Source organism: Lissotriton vulgaris, chromosome 8 (genome assembly GCF_964263255.1).
Source record: "Lissotriton vulgaris chromosome 8, aLisVul1.2, whole genome shotgun sequence".
Lineage (NCBI taxonomy): Eukaryota > Metazoa > Chordata > Amphibia > Caudata > Salamandridae > Lissotriton > Lissotriton vulgaris.
The window spans coordinates 1,529,315,697-1,529,325,696 of record NC_141696.1 but is presented as its reverse complement, the minus strand read 5'-3'; the positions used below and the strand labels follow the sequence as shown (position 1 = coordinate 1,529,325,696).

The following is a 10,000-nucleotide window of genomic DNA, read 5'->3' as shown; positions in this document are numbered from 1 at the left end:
CCGAAATAGCTCAGTTGGGAGAACGTTAGACTGAAGATCTAAAGGTCCCTGGTTCAATCCCGAGTTTCGGCACAGTTGAGAGGTTCCTTGCTTCTAACAAAATAGGTCTTGGAATCAGCTGTAGTACTTTTTCTCTATTCATCAAATTTTTTCCAACTGATCTACAACACAATCAATTTAACATAGACTTTGCTTTATGTCCTCCTTCTAAACTTGCTTCCACCTCTCTTACCTTCAGGTTTGACAATGAATATTTCCCATTTCATGCTTTTTTGTAAAGTAAACTCTTGTCTGCATTACCTTCCACTTCCCCTTGAACACAGATGTCAGTAGTCAGATGACATTGCTTACCTACTCATGCCAAATATATCTGGGTAATATAGTGCTAGTCCATTCAGAGTTAAAAAAACAACTACCTAACCTGGATCCCAAAAATGCTATTTGCCCATTGCACCAGTTAATTGCGGAATGATACAGGACTCCTTAAAACATATCTCTACCATATGAGGTTAAAAATCCAGGTCCTGCATCTATTTTGTTAAATGGTTTAAATTAAAGTATGAAGACCACAGCTATAAGCAGGCCGAAAAAGCTAAGTTGGGAGAGCGTTAGACTGAAGATCTAAAGGTCCCTGGTTCAATCCTGGGTTTCGGCACAGTTGAGAGGTTCCTTGCTTCTAACAAAATAGGTCTTGGAATCAGCTGTAGTACTTTTTTGTCTATCAACATTTTTATCAACTGATCTACAAAATTATCAATTCAACATAGACTTTGCTTTCTGTCCTCCTTTTAAACTTTCTTCCACCTATCTTGCCTTCAGGTTTGACTATGAATGTTTCCCATTTCGTCCTTTTTTGTAAAGTAAACTCTTGTCTGCATCACATTCCACTTCCCCTTGAACACAGATGTCAGTAGTCAGATGACATTGCTTACCTACTCATGCCAAATATATCTGGGTAATATGGTGCTAGTCCATTCAGAGTTAAAAAAACAACTACCTAACCTGGATCCCAAAAATGCTATTTACCCATTGCACCAGTTAACTGGGGAATGATACAGGACTCCTTAAAACATATCTCTACCATATGAGGTTAAAAATCCAGGTCCTGCATCTATTTTGTTAAATGGTTCAAATTAAAGTATGAAGACCCCAGCTATCAGAAGGCTGAAATAGCTCAGTTGGGAGAGCGTTAGACTGAAGATCTAAAGGTCCCTGGTTCAATCCTGGGTTTGGGCACAGTTGAGAGGTTCCTTGCTTCTAACAAAATAGGTCTTGGAATCAGCTGTAGTACTTTTTCTCTATTCATCAAATTTTTTCCAACTGATCTACAACACAATCAATTTAACATAGACTTTGCTTTATGTCCTCCTTCTAAACTTGCTTCCACCTCTCTTACCTTCAGGTTTGACAATGAATATTTCCCATTTCATGCTTTTTTGTAAAGTAAACTCTTGTCTGCATTACCTTCCACTTCCCCTTGAACACAGATGTCAGTAGTCAGATGACATTGCTTACCTACTCATGCCAAATATATCTGGGTAATATAGTGCTAGTCCATTCAGAGTTAAAAAAACAACTACCTAACCTGGATCCCCAAAATGCTATTTACCCATTGCTCCAGTTAATTGCGGAATGATACAGGACTCCTTAAAACATATCTCTACCATATGAGGTTAAAAATCCAGGTCCTGCATCTATTTTGTTAAATGGTTTAAATTAAAGTATGAAGACCACAGCTATAAGCAGGCTGAAATAGCTCAGTTGGGAGAGCGTTAGACTGAAGATCTAAAGGTCCCTGTTTCAATCCCGGGTTTCGGCACAGTTGAGAGGTTCCTTGCTTCTAACAAAATAGGTCTTGGAATCAGCTGTAGTACTTTTTTCTCTATCAACATTTTTATCAACTGATCTACAAAATGATCAATTCAAGATAGACTTTGCTTTCTGTCCTCCTTTTAAACTTTCTTCCACCTATCTTGCCTTCAGGTTTGACTGTGAATGTTTCCCATTTCGTCCTTTTTTGTAAAGTAAACTCTTGTCTGCATCACATTCCACTTCCGCTTGAACACAGATGTCAGTAGTCAGATGACATTGCTTACCTACTAATGCCAAATATATCTGGGTCATATAGTTCTAGTCCATTCAGAGTTAAAAAAACAACTACCTAACCTGGATCCCAAAAATGCTATTTACCCATTGCACCAGTTAACTGGGGAATGATACAGGACTCCTTAAAACATATCTCTACCATATGAGGTTAAAAATCCAGGTCCTGCATCTATTTTGTTAAATGGTTCAAATTAAAGTATGAAGACCCCAGATATCAGAAGGCAGAAATAGCTCAGTTGGGAGAGCCTTAGACTGAAGATCTAAAGGTCCCTGGTTCAATCCCGGGTTTCAGCACAGTTGAGAGGTTCCTTGCTTCTAACAAAATAGGTCTTGGAATCAGCTGTAGTACTTTTTCTCTATTCATCAAATTGTTTCCAACTGATCTACAACATAATCAATTTAACATAGACTTTGCTTTATGTCCTCCTTCTAAACTTGCTTCCACCTCTCTTACCTTCAGGTTTGACAATGAATATTTCCCATTTCATGCTTTTTTGTAAAGTAAACTGTTGTCTGCATTACCTTCCACTTCCCCTTGAACACAGATGTCAGTAGTCAGATGACATTGCTTACCTACTCATGCCAAATATATCTGGGTAATATAGTGCTAGCCCATTCAGAGTTAAAAAAACAACTACCTAACCTGGATCCCAAAAATGCTATTTACCCATTGCACCAGTTAATTGCGGAATGATACAGGACTCGTTAAAACATATCTCTACCATATGAGGTTAAAAATCCAGGTCCTGCATCTATTTTGTTAAATGGTTTAAATTAAAGTATGAAGACCACAGCTATAAGCAGGCCAGAATAGCTCAGTTGGGAGAGCGTTAGACTGAAGATCTAAAGGTCCCTGTTTCAATCCCGGGTTTCGGCACAGTTAAGAGGTTCCTTGCTTCTAACAAAATAGGTCTTGGAATCAGCTGTAGTACTTTTTTCTCTATCAACATTTTTATCGAACGTATCTACAAAATGATCAATTTAACATAGACTTTGCTTTCTGTCCTCCTTTTAAACTTTCTTCCACCTATCTTGCCTTCAGGTTTGACTATGAATGTTTCCCATTTCGTCCTTTTTTGTAAAGTAAACTCTTGTCTGCATCACATTCCACTTCCCCTTGAACACAGATGTCAGTAGTCAGATGACATTGCTTACCTACTCATGCCAAATATATCTGGGTAATATAGTGCTAGTCCATTCAGAGTTAAAAAAACAACTACCTAACCTGGATTCCAAAAATGCTATTTACCCATTGCACCAGTTAACTGGGGAATGATACAGGACTCCTTAAAACATATCACTACCATATGAGGTTAAAAATCCAGGTCATGCATCTATTTTGTTAAATGGTTCAAATTAAAGTATGAAGACCACAGATATCAGCAGGCCGAAATAGCTCAGTTGGGAGAGTGTTAGACTGAAGATCTAAAGGTCCCTGGTTCAATCCCGGGTTTCGGCACTGTTGAGAGGTTCTTTGCTTCTAACAAAATAGGTCTTAGAATCAGCTGTTGTCCTTTTTCTGTATTCATCAATTTTTTTCTAACTGATCTACAACACAATCAATTTAACATAGACTTTGCTTTCTGTCCTCCTTCTAGACTTGCTTCCAACTCTCTTGCCTTCAGGTTTGACTATGAATGTTTCCCATGTCATGCTTTTTTGTAAAGTAAACTCTGGTCTGCATTACCTTCCACTTCCCCTTGAACACAGATGTCAGTGGTCAGATGACATTGCTTACCTACTCAGGCAAAATACGTCTGGGTAATATAGTGCTAGTCCATACGGAGGTAAAAATAAAATGACCTAACCTGGATCCCAAAAATAGTATTTACCCATTGCCCCAGTTAACTGCTGAATGATACAGGACTCCTTAAAACATATCTCTAACCTATAAGGTCAAATATCCAGGTCATGCATCTATTTTGTTAAATGGTTCAAATCAAAGTATGTAGACTACAGCTAGCAGGAGGCAGAAATAGCTCAGTTGGGAGACCGTTAGACTGAAGATCTAAAGGTCCCTGGTTTAATCCCGGGTTTCGGCACTCTTGAGAGGTTCCTTGCTTCTCACAAAATAAGTCTTGGAATCAGCTGTAGTACTTTTTTCTCTATGAACATTTTTATCAACTGATCTACAACACAATCAATTTAACATAGACTTTGCTTTATGTCCTCCTTCTAAACTTGCTTCCACCTCTCTTACCTTCAGGTTTGACAATGAATATTTCCCATTTCATGCTTTTTTGTAAAGTAAACTCTTGTCTGCATTACCTTCCACTTCCCCTTGAACACAGATGTCAGTAGTCAGATGACATTGCTTACCTACTCATGCCAAATATATCTGGGTAATATAGTGCTAGTCCATTCAGAGTTAAAAAAACAACTACCTAACCTGGATCCCCAAAATGCTATTTACCCATTGCTCCAGTTAATTGCGGAATGATACAGGACTCCTTAAAACATATCTCTACCATATGAGGTTAAAAATCCAGGTCCTGCATCTATTTTGTTAAATGGTTTAAATTAAAGTATGAAGACCACAGCTATAAGCAGGCTGAAATAGCTCAGTTGGGAGAGCGTTAGACTGAAGATCTAAAGGTCCCTGTTTCAATCCCGGGTTTCGGCACAGTTGAGAGGTTCCTTGCTTCTAACAAAATAGGTCTTGGAATCAGCTGTAGTACTTTTTTCTCTATCAACATTTTTATCAACTGATCTACAAAATGATCAATTCAAGATAGACTTTGCTTTCTGTCCTCCTTTTAAACTTTCTTCCACCTATCTTGCCTTCAGGTTTGACTGTGAATGTTTCCCATTTCGTCCTTTTTTGTAAAGTAAACTCTTGTCTGCATCACATTCCACTTCCGCTTGAACACAGATGTCAGTAGTCAGATGACATTGCTTACCTACTAATGCCAAATATATCTGGGTCATATAGTTCTAGTCCATTCAGAGTTAAAAAAACAACTACCTAACCTGGATCCCAAAAATGCTATTTACCCATTGCACCAGTTAACTGGGGAATGATACAGGACTCCTTAAAACATATCTCTACCATATGAGGTTAAAAATCCAGGTCCTGCATCTATTTTGTTAAATGGTTCAAATTAAAGTATGAAGACCCCAGATATCAGAAGGCAGAAATAGCTCAGTTGGGAGAGCCTTAGACTGAAGATCTAAAGGTCCCTGGTTCAATCCCGGGTTTCAGCACAGTTGAGAGGTTCCTTGCTTCTAACAAAATAGGTCTTGGAATCAGCTGTAGTACTTTTTCTCTATTCATCAAATTGTTTCCAACTGATCTACAACATAATCAATTTAACATAGACTTTGCTTTATGTCCTCCTTCTAAACTTGCTTCCACCTCTCTTACCTTCAGGTTTGACAATGAATATTTCCCATTTCATGCTTTTTTGTAAAGTAAACTGTTGTCTGCATTACCTTCCACTTCCCCTTGAACACAGATGTCAGTAGTCAGATGACATTGCTTACCTACTCATGCCAAATATATCTGGGTAATATAGTGCTAGCCCATTCAGAGTAAAAAAAACAACTACCTAACCTGGATCCCAAAAATGCTATTTACCCATTGCACCAGTTAATTGCGGAATGATACAGGACTCGTTAAAACATATCTCTACCATATGAGGTTAAAAATCCAGGTCCTGCATCTATTTTGTTAAATGGTTTAAATTAAAGTATGAAGACCACAGCTATAAGCAGGCCAGAATAGCTCAGTTGGGAGAGCGTTAGACTGAAGATCTAAAGGTCCCTGTTTCAATCCCGGGTTTCGGCACAGTTAAGAGGTTCCTTGCTTCTAACAAAATAGGTCTTGGAATCAGCTGTAGTACTTTTTTCTCTATCAACATTTTTATCGAACGTATCTACAAAATGATCAATTCAACATAGACTTTGCTTTCTGTCCTCCTTTTAAACTTTCTTCCACCTATCTTGCCTTCAGGTTTGACTATGAATGTTTCCCATTTCGTCCTTTTTTGTAAAGTAAACTCTTGTCTGCATCACATTCCACTTCCCCTTGAACACAGATGTCAGTAGTCAGATGACATTGCTTACCTACTCATGCCAAATATATCTGGGTAATATAGTGCTAGTCCATTCAGAGTTAAAAAAACAACTACCTAACCTGGATTCCAAAAATGCTATTTACCCATTGCACCAGTTAACTGGGGAATGATACAGGACTCCTTAAAACATATCACTACCATATGAGGTTAAAAATCCAGGTCATGCATCTATTTTGTTAAATGGTTCAAATTAAAGTATGAAGACCACAGATATCAGCAGGCCGAAATAGCTCAGTTGGGAGAGTGTTAGACTGAAGATCTAAAGGTCCCTGGTTCAATCCCGGGTTTCGGCACTGTTGAGAGGTTCTTTGCTTCTAACAAAATAGGTCTTAGAATCAGCTGTTGTCCTTTTTCTGTATTCATCAATTTTTTTCTAACTGATCTACAACACAATCAATTTAACATAGACTTTGCTTTCTGTCCTCCTTCTAGACTTGCTTCCAACTCTCTTGCCTTCAGGTTTGACTATGAATGTTTCCCATGTCATGCTTTTTTGTAAAGTATACTCTGGTCTGCATTACCTTCCACTTCCCCTTGAACACAGATGTCAGTGGTCAGATGACATTGCTTACCTACTCAGGCAAAATACGTCTGGGTAATATAGTGCTAGTCCATACGGAGGTAAAAATAAAATGACCTAACCTGGATCCCAAAAATAGTATTTACCCATTGCCCCAGTTAACTGCTGAATGATACAGGACTCCTTAAAACATATCTCTAACCTATAAGGTCAAATATCCAGGTCATGCATCTATTTTGTTAAATGGTTCAAATCAAAGTATGTAGACTACAGCTAGCAGGAGGCAGAAATAGCTCAGTTGGGAGACCGTTAGACTGAAGATCTAAAGGTCCCTGGTTTAATCCCGGGTTTCGGCACTCTTGAGAGGTTCCTTGCTTCTCACAAAATAAGTCTTGGAATCAGCTGTAGTACTTTTTTCTCTATGAACATTTTTATCAACTGATCTACAAAATGATCAATTCAACATAGACTTTGCTTTCTGTCCTCCTTTTAAACTTTCTTCCACCTATCTTGCCTTCAGGTTTGACTATGAATGTTTTCCATTTCGTCCTTTTTTGTAAAGTAAACTCTTGTCTGCATCACATTCCACTTCCCCTTGAACACAGATGTCAGTAGTCAGATGACATTGCTTACCTACTCATGCCAAATATATCTGGGTAATATAGTGCTAGTCCATTCAGAGTTAAAAAAACAACTACCTAACCTGGATCCCAAAAATGCTATTTACCCATTGCACCAGTTAACTGGGGAATGATACAGGACTCCTTAAAACATATCTCTACCATATGAGGTTAAAAATCCAGGTCATGCATCTATTTTGTTAAATGGTTTAAATTAAAGTATGAAGACCACAGCTATAAGCAGGCCGAAATAGCTCAGTTGGGAGAGCGTTAGACTGAAGATCTAAAGGTCCCTGGTTCAATCCCGGGTTTCGGCACAGTTGGGAGGTTCCTTGCTTCTAACAAAATAGGTCTTGGAATCAGCTGTAGTACTTTTTCTCTATTCATCAAATTTTTTCCAACTGATCTACAACACAATCAATTTAACATAGACTTTGCTTTATGTCCTCCTTCTAAACTTGCTTCCACCTCTCTTACCTTCAGGTTTGACAATGAATATTTCCCATTTCATGCTTTTTTGTAAAGTAAACTCTTGTCTGCATTACCTTCCACCTCCCCTTGAACACAGATGTCAGTAGTCAGATGACATTGCTTACCTACTCATGCCAAATATATCTGGGTAATATAGTGCTAGTCCATTCAGAGTTAAAAAAACAACTACCTAACCTGGATCCAAAAAATGTTATTTACCCATTGCACCAGTTAATTGCGGAATGATACAGGACTCCTTAAAACATATCTCTACCATATGAGGTTAAAAATCCAGGTCCTGCATCTATTTTGTTAAATGGTTTAAATTAAAGTATGAAGACCACAGCTATAAGCAGGCTGAAATAGCTCAGTTGGGAGAGCGTTAGACTGAAGATCTAAAGGTCCCTGGTTCAATCCCGGGTTTCGGCACAGTTGAGAGGTTCCTTGCTTCTAACAAAATAGGTCTTGGAATCAGCTGTAGTACTTTTTCTCTATTCATCAAATGTTTTCCAACTGATCTACAACACAATCAATTTAACATTGACTTTGCTTTATGTCCTCCTTCTAAACTTGCTTCCACCTCTCTTACCTTCAGGTTTGACAATGAATATTTCCCATTTCATGCTTTTTTGTAAAGTAAACTCTTGTCTGCATTACCTTCCACCTCCCCTTGAATACAGATGTCAGTAGTCAGATGACATTGCTTACCTACTCATGCCAAATATATCTGGGTAATATAGTGCTAGTCCATTCAGAGTTAAAAAAACAACTACCTAACCTGGATCCCAAAACTGCTATTTGCCCATTGCACCAGTTAATTGCGGAATGATACAGGACTCCTTAAAACATATCTCTACCATATGAGGTTAAAAATCCAGGTCCTGCATCTATTTTGTTAAATGGTTTAAATTAAAGTATGAAGACCACAGCTATAAGCAGGCCGCAATAGCTCAGTTGGGAGAGCGTTAGACTGAAGATCTAAAGGTCTCTGGTTCAATCCTGGGTTTCGGCACAGTTGAGAGGTTCCTTGCTTCTAACAAAATATGTCTTGGAATCAGCTGTAGTACTTTTTTCTCTATCAACATTTTTATCAACTGATCTACAAAATGATCAATTCAACATAGACTTTGCTTTCTGTCCTCCTTTTAAACTTTCTTCCACCTATCTTGCCTTCATTTTTGACTATGAATGTTTTCCATTTCGTCCTTTTTTGTAAAGTAAACTCTTGTCTGCATCACATTCCACTTCCCCTTGAACACAGATGTCAGTAGTCAGATGACATTGCTTTCCTACTCATGCCAAATATATCTGGGTAATATAGTGCTAGTCCATTCAGAGTTAAAAAAACAACTACCTAACCTGGATCCCAAAAATGCTATTTACCCATTGCACCAGTTAACTGGGGAATGATACAGGACTCCTTAAAACATATCTCTACCATATGAGGTTAAAAATCCAGGTCCTGCATCTATTTTGTTAAATGGTTCAAATTAAAGTATGAAGACCCCAGCTATCAGAAGGCTGAAATAGCTCAGTTGGGAGAGCGTTAGACTGAAGATCTAAAGGTCCCTGGTTCAATCCCAGGTTACGGCACAGTTGAGAGGTTCCTTGCTTCTAACAAAATAGGTCTTGGAATCATCTGTAGTACTTTTTTCTCTATCAACATTTTTATCAACTGATCTTCAAAATGATCAATTCAACATAGACTTTGCTTTCTGTCCTCCTTTTAAACTTTCTTCCACCTATCTTGCCTTCAGGTTTGACTATGAATGTTTTCCATTTTGTCCTTTTTTGTAAAGTAAACTCTTGTCTGCATCACATTCCACTTCCCCTTGAACACAGATGTCAGTAGTCAGATGACATTGCTTACCTACTCATGCCAAATATATCTGGGTAATATAGTGCTAGTCCATTCAGAGTTAAAAAAACAACTACCTAACCTGGATCCCAAAAATGCTATTTACCCATTGCACCAGTTAACTGGGGAATGATACAGGACTCCTTAAAACATATCTCTACCATATGAGGTTAAAAATCCAGGTCCTGCATCTATTTTGTTAAATGGTTTAAATTAAAGTATGAAGACCACAGCTATAAGCAGGCTGAAATAGCTCAGTTGGGAGAGCGTTAGACTGAAGATCTAAAGGTCCCTGGATCAATCCCGGGTTTCGGCACAGTTGAGAGGTTCCTTGCTTCTAACAAAATAG

At 38.2% G+C, this 10,000-nt stretch overlaps 1 non-coding gene across 1 annotated transcript; it reads left to right on the top strand.

The window, feature by feature from the left end:
- Positions 1 to 7,566: 7,566 nt before the first annotated feature.
- On the top strand, positions 7,567 to 7,639 carry TRNAF-GAA (transfer RNA phenylalanine (anticodon GAA)). The gene has a single exon. It is a non-coding gene; the product is annotated as a tRNA-Phe (tRNA).
- Positions 7,640 to 10,000: the final 2,361 nt, after the last annotated feature.